Raw genomic sequence first — 16,289 nt, forward strand, 5'->3', positions numbered from 1 at the left:
AAAGTTACTTAATGCCTTTGAGTCTTCAGATTTGATAGAGGGCCAGCTAAGAGCTTTCTCCATGTAAGCACAAGAAATTCTATATTCATTTCCAAAGTGTTCTCTTAATAAAGCCTTTGCTTTCTGATAACCTCTGTTTGGATTCATATGTTGACAACTTCTCACTAGCTCCTGAGCTTGTCCTTTAGTATACTGAATGAGAAATTGTAAACGATCTTGATTGTCATCAGTTTTTCTCTCGATTGTGTGCTCAAAAGAGTGAATGAAAGACTTGTATTGGAAAATGTCTCCTTCAAAGGGTGAAAGATTCCCTTGGGGTAAAGTAGAAAGAACTTGTTGTTTGACAAGAATATTAGTCAATTCGTTCTGCCTGGTAAGAATACGAGAAAGATTAGCAGACTCTTGATATAGGTTAGGTAAAGGAACAGACCTGGACTGTCTGTCCCGACTACTCGGCTGATCACTGGCTTGACTGGTTTCCTGACTGTCTGTTTGAGCTGGGTGAGCTGAGCTTTGAGTAGTCTGCATGAAAGCATGGTGCAGAGGCTCTAAATAATTTTGTCGGTCATAGCCACTGGTAAAAACAGAAGGCTGAGCATCATATCCGCCCTGCAAGGTAGAAAATTGTACCTGTACACCCTGCTTTGGCCTTACATATGGACCACTGGGTTCATCAAACAGTGATACTTTCTCCTTTGCTGTATCACAATATTCATTCATTGCATTAGATTGTTCTTCTTCTGCGTAATTCTCAAGTAGATCTACAGAACATTCTGCCTTTTGGAGATAATTGATTTTTGCTGAATTAGCTGCTATTTCAGTATTGATTTCCAATGTTTCCTTTCTTTTTCTAAGTTCCTCTTGTTCCTTTTCTAAAGTGTGCTTTTCTTGTAGCTTAGCAGCCTTGGCACGTAGTGCTGCACGCTCTGCCTCAGCTACAATGCGTGCTGCTGAGGTCATGGAACGCTGGCTACCCTTGGAAGAGGTAAATGAAGAATTGTCATCATCATCAGAAACGCTTGTATTTAATTTAGGTATAGAAATGGGGTCAGTAGCAACATTTGGAATCGTGCTGCTAGTGTCAGGATATTCAACTGCAGCAACCCACTTCTTCACATTTGAAAGAAAAGTATTCATTTGCTTCACTTTAGGCTCATACCAATTTTTAACGTCCTCTTCGCGGTCCTCTTCACTCAAAGTTTTAATGTAAGCATCCTGAAGACCTTTAAATTCACTAAACATTTCGTTGAATTTCATAATGTTCTGTTTTACTTCATCAACAAATTCTTTATCAGCCGTCAAAGACTTAACAATGTTCATGCGCCTTGTTAAATGCGACATATTACCAGCTCTTGAAGCCCGCATTCGCGCACTTTCTTCTTCTAATGTTAACTTATTTTCAAGTTGCTTTGAGACCGTTCCTGAATCTGAGTCGGAGTCACCCATTATGCTCCTCAAAACAATTAATCCTTTTCCCCGAGTAAAAACAAACTTTCTTCACTCAGACCCTCAAACACTGTTCTTTACAGTCTCTCCCAGCCTTTTTAATAAATTAGCCTCTCAATTGTACGATTGTTCATACATTCAAAATAAACTTTGTTAAATGTAGTTAGTTTCCATTCCAGTTACATCGATTAAAGTCCGCTTTCCTTTTTATTAGTTGAATTTAAAGCTCATACCTCTGCTGAGACGCTCTCTTTGTTTGCTGCGTCTCATGCGAAGCGTCGGTCTTCTCGTGCTCATTCAGTCCACAAAGTATCCATCCTTAAATCCTTAGCGTAGTCATTGACTATTGTAGTGACAAAAACAGGTTAAGTTTTCTGTTTCCTGTGTCCTTAAACTTTCCTAATCTTTGTTACTTCCTAAAATGATACAGTATTAGAATGCATACAAATACCATCATCTGCTGTATATAATCATAGGCATCTGTAGTGCATCATTTTAGGAAGTAACAAAGATTAGGAAAGTTTAAGGACACAGGAAACAGAAAACTTAACCTGTTTTTGTCACTACAATAGTCAATGACTACGCTAAGGATTTAAGGATGGATACTTTGTGGACTGAATGAGCACGAGAAGACCGACGCTTCGCATGAGACGCAGCAAACAAAGAGAGCGTCTCAGCAGAGGTATGAGCTTTAAATTCAGTCCACAAAGTAGGGTTAGGGTTAGAGACTGAAGTCTGCAGGAAGGTAGCCGACCAGAAGCAGGTTTGGAGATACCTGCACAATTCGGTCAGATCGCAGAGCTGCGACTTGACTGCTCACACTTCACGTCTGAAACAAATCGGTGAGATACCCGAACTTACTTACTTATTCATTTAGCTGACGCTTTTATCCAAAGCGACTTACAATTGCTATATATGTCAGAGGTCGCACGCCTCTGGAGCAACTAGGGGTTAAGTGTCTTGCTCAGGGACACAATGGTGTATCACTGTAGATTCGAACCCGGGTCTCCCACACCAAAGGCGAGTGTCTTATCCACTGCGCTATCACCACCCCGAACTAAGAAGTGTGTGGCTGTTTGCCAGTTTCAGAATCAGCATCCATGCATTCCTGGGAAATGTGCCGCCTTTCTCATACAGTTTGTGCGGTTCCTTCAAGCGATCGCAAGGATGTGGCAAAATCCATTATACAACCAAGTACCACAGCGTGTAGGTTTCTGTAGTGTAGTGGTTATCACGTTCGCCTAACACGCGAAAGGTCCTCGGTTCGAAACCGGGCAGAAACAGCGCGTTCCTTTTGATACGCTGCAAGTTAAAAGCCTCTCTTGAGACACGTTACTCCTTGTGTCATGAAGCACTTTTAAAGTTACACACAGTTCCGCCCATCACATTCGCTTCACGCGTGAAAGGTGGCCAGTTCGCAAGTGGGCGAAAAGCATTGCCCCTTTGGGGAGTGTTGCACAGAGAGAAAATGTGTGGCTAAATCTATCAAAATAACCAAAGAATCCACACGAACAGGTTTCTGTGGTGTTGTGGTTATCACAAAAAGTCCTCGGTTCGACTGAAACACTTTGTTAGAGTTATGACAGGGTTTTGGTCATGTTAATTTAAGTACCTCAACAGTTACATCAGTTTGATGCACGTTATTTTAAACCTGATCGTCGGTTAGTGTTAGTTGAACGTAAGACAGGAAAGTGTACTGAGGTTTAGTCAACATTACCCAGCCAGTTGGCTGTGTAGACAAGCCAATGAAAACCTCTTGTTCCCTTTACATAAAGTCTTGAATGTCTCGTTTGTTTTTTGTCTCTTTCATGTTGAAATCCGTTGAAAACAATTTTGAAAAAGAACCCCAATCAAATAAAGGTCAATCCTTGATAATATCTCTAAACATGTCTAAGGCGATGGATTGCTCATGCACAGTTCTCTTCAGGCGTTTACCTTCCGTTAGGCCAAAATGAACACTTTCAAAAAGGTAACGTTTAATTAAATCAACAACGGAATCTATTTGATTCACACTACTACGTACTTGCTGGTAATTTAGGAATCGCACAATGCCGAACCGCAGGGGTTCCGACAAAGTTTCTTGGACGAGGTGGCCGAGTGATTAAGGCGATGGACTGCTAATCCATTGTGCTCTGCACGCGTGGGTTCGAATCCCATCCTCGTCGTTGTGACGTTGAACTTTCTTTAAGACGCAACATTGCGTTGTTTCTCACACCTCTAGGAGTGATCTGCTACCCATTAGACAAAGCAACGTGTTTTCGTTGCACCAGTTTTGAAGTGCTTACAATCCAGAGTCTCTGATGGACACTTGAGTGTTTTCAGACTTTAAAGTTTCAGACTATGTGCCAAATGTCTAGAAAGTGGTAAAGACTGGGTTGAGCGGATTTTCCTTTGTTGACGTAGTGCTGCACGCTCTGCCTCAGCTACAATGCGTGCTGCTGAGGTCATGGAACGCTGGCTACCCTTGGAAGAGGTAAATGAAGAATTGTCATCATCATCAGAAACGCTTGTATTTAATTTAGGTATAGAAATGGGGTCAGTAGCAACATTTGGAATCGTGCTGCTAGTGTCAGGATATTCAACTGCAGCAACCCACTTCTTCACATTTGAAAGAAAAGTATTCATTTGCTTCACTTTAGGCTCATACCAATTTTTAACGTCCTCTTCGCGGTCCTCTTCACTCAAAGTTTTAATGTAAGCATCCTGAAGACCTTTAAATTCACTAAACATTTCGTTGAATTTCATAATGTTCTGTTTTACTTCATCAACGAATTCTTTATCAGCCGTCAAAGACTTAACAATGTTCATGCGCCTTGTTAAATGCGACATTTTACCAGCTCTTGAAGCCCGCATTCGCGCACTTTCTTCTTCTAATGTTAACTTATTTTCAAGTTGCTTTGAGACCGTTCCTGAATCTGAGTCGGAGTCACCCATTATGCTCCTCAAAACAATTAATCCTTTTCCCCGAGTAAAAACAAACTTTCTTCACTCAGACCCTCAAACACTGTTCTTTACGGTCTCTCCCAGCCTTTTTAATAAATTAGCCTCTCAATTGTACGATTGTTCATACATTCAAAATAAACTTTGTTAAATGTAGTTAGTTTCCATTCCAGTTACATCGATTAAAGTCCGCTTTCCTTTTTATTAGTTGAATTTAAAGCTCATACCTCTGCTGAGACGCTCTCTTTGTTTGCTGCGTCTCATGCGAAGCGTCGGTCTTCTCGTGCTCATTCAGTCCACAAAGTATCCATCCTTAAATCCTTAGCGTAGTCATTGACTATTGTAGTGACAAAAACAGGTTAAGTTTTCTGTTTCCTGTGTCCTTAAACTTTCCTAATCTTTGTTACTTCCTAAAATGATACAGTATTAGAATGCATACAAATACCATCATCTGCTGTATATAATCATAGGCATCTGTAGTGCATCATTTTAGGAAGTAACAAAGATTAGGAAAGTTTAAGGACACAGGAAACAGAAAACTTAACCTGTTTTTGTCACTACAATAGTCAATGACTACGCTAAGGATTTAAGGATGGATACTTTGTGGACTGAATGAGCACGAGAAGACCGACGCTTCGCATGAGACGCAGCAAACAAAGAGAGCGTCTCAGCAGAGGTATGAGCTTTAAATTCAGTCCACAAAGTAGGGTTAGGGTTAGAGACTGAAGTCTGCAGGAAGGTAGCCGACCAGAAGCAGGTTTGGAGATACCTGCACAATTCGGTCAGATCGCAGAGCTGCGACTTGACTGCTCACACTTCACGTCTGAAACAAATCGGTGAGATACCCGAACTAAGAAGTGTGTGGCTGTTTGCCAGTTTCAGAATCAGCATCCATGCATTCCTGGGAAATGTGCCGCCTTTCTCATACAGTTTGTGCGGTTCCTTCAAGCGATCGCAAGGATGTGGCAAAATCCATTATACAACCAAGTACCACAGCGTGTAGGTTTCTGTAGTGTAGTGGTTATCACGTTCGCCTAACACGCGAAAGGTCCTCGGTTCGAAACCGGGCAGAAACAGCGCGTTTCTTTTGATACGCTGCAAGTTAAAAGCCTCTCTTGAGACACGTTACTCCTTGTGTCATGAAGCACTTTTAAAGTTACACACAGTTCCGCCCATCACATTCGCTTCACGCGTGAAAGGTGGCCAGTTCGCAAGTGGGCGAAAAGCATTGCCCCTTTGGGGAGTGTTGCACAGAGAGAAAATGTGTGGCTAAATCTATCAAAATAACCAAAGAATCCACACGAACAGGTTTCTGTGGTGTTGTGGTTATCACAAAAAGTCCTCGGTTCGACTGAAACACTTTGTTAGAGTTATGACAGGGTTTTGGTCATGTTAATTTAAGTACCTCAACAGTTACATCAGTTTGATGCACGTTATTTTAAACCTGATCGTCGGTTAGTGTTAGTTGAACGTAAGACAGGAAAGTGTACTGAGGTTTAGTCAACATTACCCAGCCAGTTGGCTGTGTAGACAAGCCAATGAAAACCTCTTGTTCCCTTTACATAAAGTCTTGAATGTCTCGTTTGTTTTTTGTCTCTTTCATGTTGAAATCCGTTGAAAACAATTTTGAAAAAGAACCCCAATCAAATAAAGGTCAATCCTTGATAATATCTCTAAACATGTCTAAGGCGATGGATTGCTCATGCACAGTTCTCTTCAGGCGTTTACCTTCCGTTAGGCCAAAATGAACACTTTCAAAAAGGTAACGTTTAATTAAATCAACAACGGAATCTATTTGATTCACACTACTACGTACTTGCTGGTAATTTAGGAATCGCACAATGCCGAACCGCAGGGGTTCCGACAAAGTTTCTTGGACGAGGTGGCCGAGTGGTTAAGGCGATGGACTGCTAATCCATTGTGCTCTGCACGCGTGGGTTCGAATCCCATCCTCGTCGTTGTGACGTTGAACTTTCTTTAAGACGCAACATTGCGTTGTTTCTCACACCTCTAGGAGTGATCTGCTACCCATTAGACAAAGCAACGTGTTTTCGTTGCACCAGTTTTGAAGTGCTTACAATCCAGAGTCTCTGATGGACACTTGAGTGTTTTCAGACTTTAAAGTTTCAGACTATGTGCCAAATGTCTAGAAAGTGGTAAAGACTGGGTTGAGCGGATTTTCCTTTGTTGATGTTTGCTGTAAGAGGAACAGAACAGGAATCATAACAACTGAAAAACCTTAGCGGAATGGTTGAAAACATACGTTGTCTCTAGCACAATTTTTATAGGTCAGTGCTAGAGCGTTTAAACGCAGATAGGGAGGTCTAACCGTTCACTTGGACATTATCAAGACAGCTTTAACTGTGGTGAAGCATAACACATGTTGGTTTTTCAATTCTTCAGTCACGTGTGTTCTCATAGGGGGTATAGCTCAGTGGTAGAGCATTTGACTGCAGATCAAGAGGTCCCCGGTTCAAATCCGGGTGCCCCCTTAAGCCTGTATGTCCGTAACCTCTTGCGGTAGTTTGCCGCGTTAATCTTTCGGACTCAAAGTTCATCATGGATCCTTTTCACGTAGGTCCTGGAGTGCAGCAGTCCTGCAGAGTTTAGCTCCAGCTCCAATCAGGCCCACATGAACAGGCTAACCAAGGTCTAAAGGTCACCTGAGAACCACAGGTGGATGAGGTTTATTCAGGGTTGGAAATAAAATCTGCAGCATTGCGGCACTTCAGGACCGGCGTTGCCTACCCCTGTTCTAACGCTAAAGACGAGCATACACTGTGCCATTTCAGCACAGTCGTGGCTAAATGCCAACGTACACTATACGAGTAAATCCCATGCGATGGGAAGCCAAAGTTCACAAATTGTGTGCTCACACTATAGCAGGGGTCTTTGACCCTGCTCCTGGTGAGCTTCCGCCCTGCAGATTTTAGCTCCAACCCCAATGAAACTTAGCTGAAGCAGCTTATCAAGGTGTTCAAGGTTGCTTGATAATTACAGACTGTTGTGTTGGAGGTGGGTTGAAACTGAAGTCTGCAGGACAGTAGCCGACCAGCAGCAGGTTTGGAAATATCTGCGTTATTCGGTCAGATCGCAGAGCTGAGACTTGACTGCTCACACGTCATCTCTGAAACAAATCGGATAGATATCCAAACTAAGAAGTGTGTAGCTGTTTGCCGGTTTCAGAAGAAGCATCCATGCATTTCTGGGAAATGCACCGCCTTTCTCATACAGTTTGTGCGGTCCCTTCAAACGATCGCAAAATATGTGACAAAATGTGTTGATACAACCAAGTGTCAGAGCATGTGGGTTTCTGTAGTGTAGTGGTTATCACGTTCGCCTAACACGCGAAAGGTCCTTGGTTCGAAACCGGGCAGAAACAGTGTATGCCTTTTGATACGCTGCGAGTTAAATTTCTTTCTTGAGCCACGTTACTTCTTGTATCATGAAGCACTTTTAAAGTTACACACAGTTCCGCCCGTCACATTCGCTTCACGCATGAAAGGTGGCCAGTTCTCAAGTGGGCGTAAAGCATTGCCCCTTTGGGAAGTGTTGCACAGAGAGAAAGTGTGTGGCCAAATCTATCAAAATAAACATAGAATCTAAAGGAACAGGTTTCTGTGGTGATGTGGTTATCACAAATGTCCTCGGTTCGACTGAAATAAACACTTTGTTAGAGATATGACAGGGTTTTGGTCATGTTGATTTAACAACCTCAACAGTTACATCAGTTTGATGCACGTTATTGTAAACCTGATCGTCGGTTAGTGTTAGTTGAATGGACGGCAGGTAAGTGTACTGAGGTTTAGTCAACATTACACAGCCAGTTGGCTGTGTACATAAGCCAATGAAAACCTCTTGTTCCCTTTAAATAAAGTCTTGAATGTCTCCTTTGGTTTTTGCCTGTTTCATGTCGAAATCCGATGAAAACTATTTTGAAAAAGAACCCCAATCAATTAAAGGTCAGTCCTTGAAATTATTTCTAAACATGTCTAAGGCGATGGATTGCTCATGCACAGTTCTCTTCAGGCGTTTCCCTCCTGTCAGGCCAAAATGAAAGTTTTCTAAAAGATAACGTTTAATTACACCAACAACGGAAACAATTTGATGCACGCTACTACGTACTTGGTGGTAATTTAGGAATCGCAAAATGCCCCACAGCAGGCGATACGGGAAAGTCTCACAGGACAGCCTCACAGGACGAGGTGGCTGAGTGGTTAAGGCGATGGACTGCTAATCCATTGTGCTCTGCACGCGTGGGTTCGAATCCCATCCTCGTCGTTGTGACGTTGAACTTTCTTTAAGACGCAACATTGCCGAAGCTTACGTTGTTTCTCACACCTCTAGGAGGGATCTGCTACCCATTAGACAAAGCAACGTGTTTAAGTTGCACCAGTTTTGAAGTGCTTACAATCCAGAGTCTCTGATGGACACTTGAGTGTTTTCAGACTTCAAAGTTTCAGACTAGGTGCCAACTGTCTAGAAAGTGGTAAAGACTGGGTTGAGCGGATTTTCCTTTGTTGATGTTTGCTGTAAGAGGAACAGAACAGGAATCATAACAACTGAAAAACCTTAGCGGAATGGTTGAAAACATACGTTGTCTCTAGCACAATTTTTATAGGTCAGTGCTAGAGCGTTTAAACGCAGATAGGGAGGTCTAACCGTTCACTTGGACATTATCAAGACAGCTTTAACTGTGGTGAAGCATAACACATGTTGGTTTTTCAATTCTTCAGTCACGTGTGTTCTCAAAGGGGGTATAGCTCAGTGGTAGAGCATTTGACTGCAGATCAAGAGGTCCCCGGTTCAAATCCGGTTGCCCCCTTAAGCCTGTACGTCCGTAACCTCTTGCGGTAGTTTGCCGCGTTAATCTTTCGGACTCAAAGTTCATCATGGATCCTTTTCACGTAGGTCCTGGAGTGCAGCAGTCCTGCAGAGTTTAGCTCCAGCTCCAATCAGGCCCACATGAACAGGCTAACCAAGGTCTAAAGGTCACCTGAGAACCACAGGTGGATGAGGTTTATTCAGGGTTGGAAATAAAATCTGCAGCATTGCGGCACTTCAGGACCGGCGTTGCCTACCCCTGTTCTAACGCTAAAGACGAGCATACACTGTGCCATTTCAGCACAGTCGTGGCTAAATGCCAACGTACACTATACGAGTAAATCCCATGCGATGGGAAGCCAAAGTTCACAAATTGTGTGCTCACACTATAGCAGGGGTCTTTGACCCTGCTCCTGGTGAGCTTCCGCCCTGCAGATTTTAGCTCCAACCCCAATGAAACTTAGCTGAAGCAGCTTATCAAGGTGTTCAAGGTTGCTTGATAATTACAGACTGTTGTGTTGGAGGTGGGTTGAAACTGAAGTCTGCAGGACAGTAGCCGACCAGCAGCAGGTTTGGAAATATCTGCGTTATTCGGTCAAATCGCAGAGCTGAGACTTGACTGCTCACACGTCATCTCTGAAACAAATCGGATAGATATCCAAACTAAGAAGTGTGTAGCTGTTTGCCGGTTTCAGAAGAAGCATCCATGCATTTCTGGGAAATGCACCGCCTTTCTCATACAGTTTGTGCGGTCCCTTCAAACGATCGCAAAATATGTGACAAAATGTGTTGATACAACCAAGCGTCAGAGCATGTGGGTTTCTGTAGTGTAGTGGTTATCACGTTCGCCTAACACGCGAAAGGTCCTCGGTTCGAAACCGGGCAGAAACAGTGTATGCCTTTTGATACGCTGCGAGTTAAATTTCTTTCTTGAGCCACGTTACTTCTTGTATCATGAAGCACTTTTAAAGTTACACACAGTTCCGCCCGTCACATTCGCTTCACGCATGAAAGGTGGCCAGTTCTCAAGTGGGCGAAAAGCATTGCCCCTTTGGGAAGTGTTGCACAGAGAGAAAGTGTGTGGCCAAATCTATCAAAATAAACATAGAATCTAAAGGAACAGGTTTCTGTGGTGATGTGGTTATCACAAATGTCCTCGGTTCGACTGAAATAAACACTTTGTTAGAGATATGACAGGGTTTTGGTCATGTTGATTTAACAACCTCAACAGTTACATCAGTTTGATGCACGTTATTGTAAACCTGATCGTCGGTTAGTGTTAGTTGAATGGACGGCAGGTAAGTGTACTGAGGTTTAGTCAACATTACACAGCCAGTTGGCTGTGTACATAAGCCAATGAAAACCTCTTGTTCCCTTTAAATAAAGTCTTGAATGTCTCCTTTGGTTTTTGCCTGTTTCATGTCGAAATCCGATGAAAACTATTTTGAAAAAGAACCCCAATCAATTAAAGGTCAGTCCTTGAAATTATTTCTAAACATGTCTAAGGCGATGGATTGCTCATGCACAGTTCTCTTCAGGCGTTTCCCTTCTGTCAGGCCAAAATGAACGTTTTCTAAAAGATAACGTTTAATTACACCAACAACGGAAACAATTTGATGCACGCTACTACGTACTTGGTGGTAATTTAGGAATCGCAAAATGCCCCACAGCAGGCGTTACGGGAAAGTCTCACAGGACAGCCTCACCGGACGAGGTGGCCGAGTGGTTAAGGCGATGGACTGCTAATCCATTGTGCTCTGCACGCGTGGGTTCGAATCCCATCCTCGTCGTTGTGACGTTGACCTTTCTTTAAGACGCAACATTGCCGAAGCTTACGTTGTTTCTCACACCTCTAGGAGTGATCTGCTACCCATTAGACAAAGCAACGTGTTTTCGTTGCACCAGTTTTGAAGTGCTTACAATCCAGAGTCTCTGATGGACACTTGAGTGTTTTCAGACTTCAAAGTTTCAGACTATGTGCCAACTGTCTAGAAAGTGGTAAAGACTGGGTTGAGCGGATTTTCCTTTGTTGATGTTTGCTGTAAGAGGAACAGAACAGGAATCATAACAACTGAAAAACCTTAGCAGAATGGTTGAAAACATACGTTGTCTCTAGCACAATTTTTATAGGTCAGTGCTAGAGCGTTTAAACGCAGATAGGGAGGTCTAACCGTTCACTTGGACATTATCAAGACAGCTTTAACTGTGGTGAAGCATAACACATGTTGGTTTTTCAATTCTTCAGTCACGTGTGTTCTCATAGGGGGTTTAGCTCAGTGGTAGAGCATTTGACTGCAGATCAAGAGGTCCCCGGTTCAAATCCGGGTTCCCCCTTAAGCCTGTATGTCCGTAACCTCTTGCGGTAGTTTGCCGCGTTAATCTTTCGGACTCAAAGTTCATCATGGATCCTTTTCACGTAGGTCCTGGAGTGCAGCAGTCCTGCAGAGTTTAGCTCCAGCTCCAATCAGGCCCACATGAACAGGCTAACCAAGGTCTAAAGGTCACCTGAGAACCACAGGTGGATGAGGTTTATTCAGGGTTGGAAATAAAATCTGCAGCATTGCGGCACTTCAGGACCGGCGTTGCCTACCCCTGTTCTAACGCTAAAGACAAGCATACACTGTGCCATTTCAGCACAGTCGTGGCTAAATGCCAACGTACACTATACGAGTAAATCCCATGCGATGTGAAGCCAAAGTTCACAAATTGTGTGCTCACACTATAGCAGGGGTCTTTGACCCTGCTCCTGGTGAGCTTCCGCCCTGCAGATTTTAGCTCCATCCCCAATGAAACTTAGCTGAAGCAGCTTATCAAGGTGTTCAAGGTTGCTTGATAATTACAGACTGTTGTGTTGGAGGTGGGTTGAAACTGAAGTCTGCAGGACAGTAGCCGACCAGCAGCAGGTTTGGAAATATCTGCGTTATTCGGTCAGATCGCAGAGCTGAGACTTGACTGCTCACACGTCATCTCTGAAACAAATCGGAGAGATATCCAAACTAAGAAGTGTGTAGCTGTTTGCCGGTTTCAGAAGAAGCATCCATGCATTTCTGGGAAATGCACCGCCTTTCTCATACAGTTTGTGCGGTCCCTTCAAACGATCGCAAAATATGTGACAAAATGCGTTGATACAACCAAGTGTCAGAGCATGTGGGTTTCTGTAGTGTAGTGGTTATCACGTTCGCCTAACACGCGAAAGGTCCTTGGTTCGAAACCAGGCAGAAACAGTGTGTTCTTTTGATACGCTGCGAGTTAAATTCCTTTCTTGAGCCACGTTACTCCTTGTATCATGAAGCACTTTTAAAGTTACACACAGTTCCGCCCGTCACATTCGCTTCACGCATGAAAGGTGGCCAGTTCTCAAGTGGGCGAAAAGCATTGCCCCTTTGGGAAGTGTTGCACAGAGAGAAAGTGTGTGGCCAAATCTATCAAAATAAACATAGAATCCAAAGGAACAGGTTTCTGTGGTGATGTGGTTATCACAAATGTCCTCGGTTCGACTGAAATAAACACTTTGTTAGAGATATGACAGGGTTTTGGTCATGTTGATTTAACAACCTCAACAGTTACATCAGTTTGATCCACGTTATTGTAAACCTGATCGTCGGTTAGTGTCAGTTGAACGGACGGCAGGTAAGTGTACTGAGGTTTAGTCAACATTACCCAGCCAGTTGGCTGTGTACATAAGCCAATGAAAACCTCTTGTTCCCTTTAAATAAAGTCTTGAATGTCTCCTTTGGTTTTTGCCTGTTTCATGTCGAAATCCGATGAAAACTATTTTGAAAAAGAACCCCAATCAATTAAAGGTCAGTCCTTGAAATTATTTCTAAACATGTCTAAGGCGATGGATTGCTCATGCACAGTTCTCTTCAGGCGTTTCCCTTCTGTCAGGCCAAAATGAACGCTTTCTAAAAGATAACTTTTAATTACACCAACAACAGAAACAATTTGATGCACGCTACTACGTACTTGGTGGTAATTTAGGAATCGCAAAATGCCCCACAGCAGGGGTTACAGGAAAGTCTCACAGGACAGCCTCACAGGACGAGGTGGCCGAGTGATTAAGGCGATGGACTGCTAATCCATTGTGCTCTGCACGCGTGGGTACGAATCCCATCCTTGTCGTTGTGACATTGAACTTTCTTTAAGACGCAACATTTCCGAAGCTTACGTTGTTTCTCACACCTCTAGGAGTGATCTGCTACCCATTAGACAAAGCAACGTGTTTTCGTTGCACCAGTTTTGAAGTGCTTACAATCCAGAGTCTCTGATGGACACTTGAGTGTTTTCAGACTTTAAAGTTTCAGACTATGTGCCAACTGTCTAGAAAGTGGTAAAGACTGGGTTGAGCGGATTTACCTTTGTTGATGTTTGCTGTAAGAGGAAAAGAACAGGAATCATAACAACTGAAAAACCTTAGCGGAATGGTTGAAAACATACGTTGTCTCTAGCACAATTTTTATAGGTCAGTGCTAGAGCGTTTAAACGCAGATAGGGAGGTCTAACCGTTCACTTGGACATTATCAAGACAGCTTTAACTGTGGTGAAGCATAACACATGTTGGTTTTTCAAATCTTCAGTCACGTGTGTTCTCATAGGGGGTATAGCTCAGTGGTAGAGCATTTGACTGCAGATCAAGAGTTCCCTGGTTTCTAATCCGGGTGCCCCCTTAAGCCTGTATGTCCGTAACCTCTTGCGGTAGTTTGCCGCGTTAATCTTTCGGACTCAAAGTTCATCATGGATCCTTTTCACGTAGGTCCTGGAGTGCAGCAGTCCTGAAGAGTTTAGCTCCAGCTCCAATCAGGCCCACATGAACAGGCTAACCAAGGTCTAAAGGTCACCTGAGAACCACAGGTGGATGAGGTTTATTCAGGGTTGGAAATAAAATCTGCACCATTGCGGCACTTCAGGACCGGCGTTGCCTACCCCTGTTCTAACGCTAAAGACGAGCATACACTGTGCCATTTCAGCAGTCGTGGCTAAATGCCAACGTACACTATACGAGTAAATCCCATCCGATGTGAAGCCAAAGTTCACAAATTGTGTGCTCACACTATAGCAAAGGTCTTTGACCCTGCTCCTGGTGAGCTTCCGCCCTGCAGATTTTAGCTCCAACCCCAATGAAACTTAGCTGAAGCAGCTTATCAAGGTGTTCAAGGTTGCTTGATAATTACAGACTGTTGTGTTGGAGGTGGGTTGAAACTGAAGTCTGCAGGACAGTAGCCGACCAGCAGCAGGTTTGGAAATATCTGCGTTATTCGGTCAGATCGCAGAGCTGAGACTTGACTGCTCACACGTCATCTCTGAAACAAATCGGAGAGATATCCAAACTAAGAAGTGTGTAGCTGTTTGCCGGTTTCAGAAGAAGCATCCATGCATTTCTGGGAAATGCACCGCCTTTCTCATACAGTTTGTGCGGTCCCTTCAAACGATCGCTAAATATGTGACAAAATGCGTTGATACAACCAAGTGTCAGAGCATGTGGGTTTCTGTAGTGTAGTGGTTATCACGTTCGCCTAACACGCGAAAGGTCCTCGGTTCGAAACCGGGCAGAAACAGTGTGTTCTTTTGATACGCTGCGAGTTAAATTCCTTTCTTGAGCCACGTTACTCCTTGTATCATGAAGCACTTTTAAAGTTACACACAGTTCCGCCCGTCACATTCGCTTCACGCATGAAAGGTGGCCAGTTCTCAAGTGGGCGAAAAGCATTGCCCCTTTGGGAAGTGTTGCACAGAGAGAAAGTGTGTGGCCAAATCTATCAAAATAAACATAGAATCCAAAGGAACAGGTTTCTGTGGTGATGTGGTTATCACAAATGTCCTCGGTTCGACTGAAATAAACACTTTGTTAGAGATATGACAGGGTTTTGGTCATGTTGATTTAACAACCTCAACAGTTACATCAGTTTGATGCACGTTATTGTAAACCTGATCGTCGGTTAGTGTTAGTTGAACGGACGGCAGGTATGTGTACTGAGGTTTAGTCAACATTACCCAGCCAGTTGGCTGTGTACATAAGCCAATGAAAACCTCTTGTTCCCTTTAAAAAAAATTTGAATGTCTCCTTTGGTTTTTGCCTGTTTCATGTCGAAATCCGATGAAAGCTATTTTGAAAAAGAACCCCAATCAATTAAAGGTCAGTCCTTGAAATTATTTCTAAACATGTCTAAGGCGATGGATTGCTCATGCACAGTTCTCTTCAGGCGTTTCCCTTCTGTCAGGCCAAAATGAACGTTTTCTAAAAGATAACGTTTAATTACACCAACAACGGAAACAATTTGATGCACGCTACTACGTACTTGGTGGTAATTTAGGAATCGCAAAATGCCCCACAGCAGGCGTTACGGGAAAGTCTCACAGGACAGCCTCACAGGACGAGGTGGCCGAGTGGTTAAGGCGATGGACTGCTAATCCATTGTGCTCTGCACGCGTGGGTTCGAATCCCATCCTCGTCGTTGTGACGTTGAACTTTCTTTAAGACGCAACATTGCGTTGTTTCTCACACCTCTAGGAGTGATCTGCTACCCATTAGACAAAGCAACGTGTTTTCGTTGCACCAGTTTTGAAGTGCTTACAATCCAGAGTCTCTGATGGACACTTGAGTGTTTTCAGACTTTAAAGTTTCAGACTATGTGCCAAATGTCTAGAAAGTGGTAAAGACTGGGTTGAGCGGATTTTCCTTTGTTGATGTTTGCTGTAAGAGGAACAGAACAGGAATCATAACAACTGAAAAACCTTAGCGGAATGGTTGAAAACATACGTTGTCTCTAGCACAATTTTTATAGGTCAGTGCTAGAGCGTTTAAACGCAGATAGGGAGGTCTAACCGTTCACTTGGACATTATCAAGACAGCTTTAACTGTGGTGAAGCATAACACATGTTGGTTTTTCAATTCTTCAGTCACGTGTGTTCTCATAGGGGGTATAGCTCAGTGGTAGAGCATTTGACTGCAGATCAAGAGGTCCCCGGTTCAAATCCGGGTGCCCCCTTAAGCCTGTATGTCCGTAACCTCTTGCGGTAGTTTGCCGCGTTAATCTTTCGGACTCAAAGTTCATCATGGATCCTTTTCACGTAGGTCCTGG

At 43.4% G+C, this 16,289-nt stretch overlaps 17 non-coding genes across 17 annotated transcripts; all 17 read left to right on the top strand.

Moving 5' to 3' along the window:
• Positions 1-2,656: 2,656 nt before the first annotated feature.
• Positions 2,657-2,729, top strand: trnav-aac (transfer RNA valine (anticodon AAC)). The gene has a single exon. It is a non-coding gene; the product is annotated as a tRNA-Val (tRNA).
• Positions 2,730-3,529: 800 nt separating this feature from the next.
• On the top strand, positions 3,530-3,611 carry trnas-gcu (transfer RNA serine (anticodon GCU)). The gene has a single exon. It is a non-coding gene; the product is annotated as a tRNA-Ser (tRNA).
• Positions 3,612-5,389: 1,778 nt separating this feature from the next.
• On the top strand, positions 5,390-5,462 carry trnav-aac (transfer RNA valine (anticodon AAC)). The gene has a single exon. It is a non-coding gene; the product is annotated as a tRNA-Val (tRNA).
• An 800-nt stretch (positions 5,463-6,262) lies between these two features.
• trnas-gcu (transfer RNA serine (anticodon GCU)) lies at positions 6,263-6,344 on the top strand. The gene has a single exon. It is a non-coding gene; the product is annotated as a tRNA-Ser (tRNA).
• Positions 6,345-6,806: 462 nt separating this feature from the next.
• Positions 6,807-6,878, top strand: trnac-gca (transfer RNA cysteine (anticodon GCA)). Its single transcript has one exon. It is a non-coding gene; the product is annotated as a tRNA-Cys (tRNA).
• An 817-nt stretch (positions 6,879-7,695) lies between these two features.
• trnav-aac (transfer RNA valine (anticodon AAC)) lies at positions 7,696-7,768 on the top strand. Its single transcript has one exon. It is a non-coding gene; the product is annotated as a tRNA-Val (tRNA).
• Positions 7,769-8,585: 817 nt separating this feature from the next.
• Positions 8,586-8,667, top strand: trnas-gcu (transfer RNA serine (anticodon GCU)). The gene has a single exon. It is a non-coding gene; the product is annotated as a tRNA-Ser (tRNA).
• Positions 8,668-9,139: 472 nt separating this feature from the next.
• Positions 9,140-9,211, top strand: trnac-gca (transfer RNA cysteine (anticodon GCA)). The gene has a single exon. It is a non-coding gene; the product is annotated as a tRNA-Cys (tRNA).
• An 817-nt stretch (positions 9,212-10,028) lies between these two features.
• On the top strand, positions 10,029-10,101 carry trnav-aac (transfer RNA valine (anticodon AAC)). Its single transcript has one exon. It is a non-coding gene; the product is annotated as a tRNA-Val (tRNA).
• An 817-nt stretch (positions 10,102-10,918) lies between these two features.
• trnas-gcu (transfer RNA serine (anticodon GCU)) lies at positions 10,919-11,000 on the top strand. Its single transcript has one exon. It is a non-coding gene; the product is annotated as a tRNA-Ser (tRNA).
• A 472-nt stretch (positions 11,001-11,472) lies between these two features.
• trnac-gca (transfer RNA cysteine (anticodon GCA)) lies at positions 11,473-11,544 on the top strand. The gene has a single exon. It is a non-coding gene; the product is annotated as a tRNA-Cys (tRNA).
• An 817-nt stretch (positions 11,545-12,361) lies between these two features.
• Positions 12,362-12,434, top strand: trnav-aac (transfer RNA valine (anticodon AAC)). The gene has a single exon. It is a non-coding gene; the product is annotated as a tRNA-Val (tRNA).
• An 816-nt stretch (positions 12,435-13,250) lies between these two features.
• On the top strand, positions 13,251-13,332 carry trnas-gcu (transfer RNA serine (anticodon GCU)). The gene has a single exon. It is a non-coding gene; the product is annotated as a tRNA-Ser (tRNA).
• A 472-nt stretch (positions 13,333-13,804) lies between these two features.
• trnac-gca (transfer RNA cysteine (anticodon GCA)) lies at positions 13,805-13,877 on the top strand. Its single transcript has one exon. It is a non-coding gene; the product is annotated as a tRNA-Cys (tRNA).
• Positions 13,878-14,692: 815 nt separating this feature from the next.
• On the top strand, positions 14,693-14,765 carry trnav-aac (transfer RNA valine (anticodon AAC)). The gene has a single exon. It is a non-coding gene; the product is annotated as a tRNA-Val (tRNA).
• Positions 14,766-15,580: 815 nt separating this feature from the next.
• Positions 15,581-15,662, top strand: trnas-gcu (transfer RNA serine (anticodon GCU)). The gene has a single exon. It is a non-coding gene; the product is annotated as a tRNA-Ser (tRNA).
• A 462-nt stretch (positions 15,663-16,124) lies between these two features.
• Positions 16,125-16,196, top strand: trnac-gca (transfer RNA cysteine (anticodon GCA)). The gene has a single exon. It is a non-coding gene; the product is annotated as a tRNA-Cys (tRNA).
• The last annotated feature ends 93 nt before the right edge of the window (positions 16,197-16,289 follow it).

The sequence above is a fragment of the Paramisgurnus dabryanus genome, chromosome 14 (genome assembly GCF_030506205.2).
Source record: "Paramisgurnus dabryanus chromosome 14, PD_genome_1.1, whole genome shotgun sequence".
In the NCBI taxonomy this organism is placed as follows: Eukaryota; Metazoa; Chordata; class Actinopteri; order Cypriniformes; family Cobitidae; genus Paramisgurnus; species Paramisgurnus dabryanus.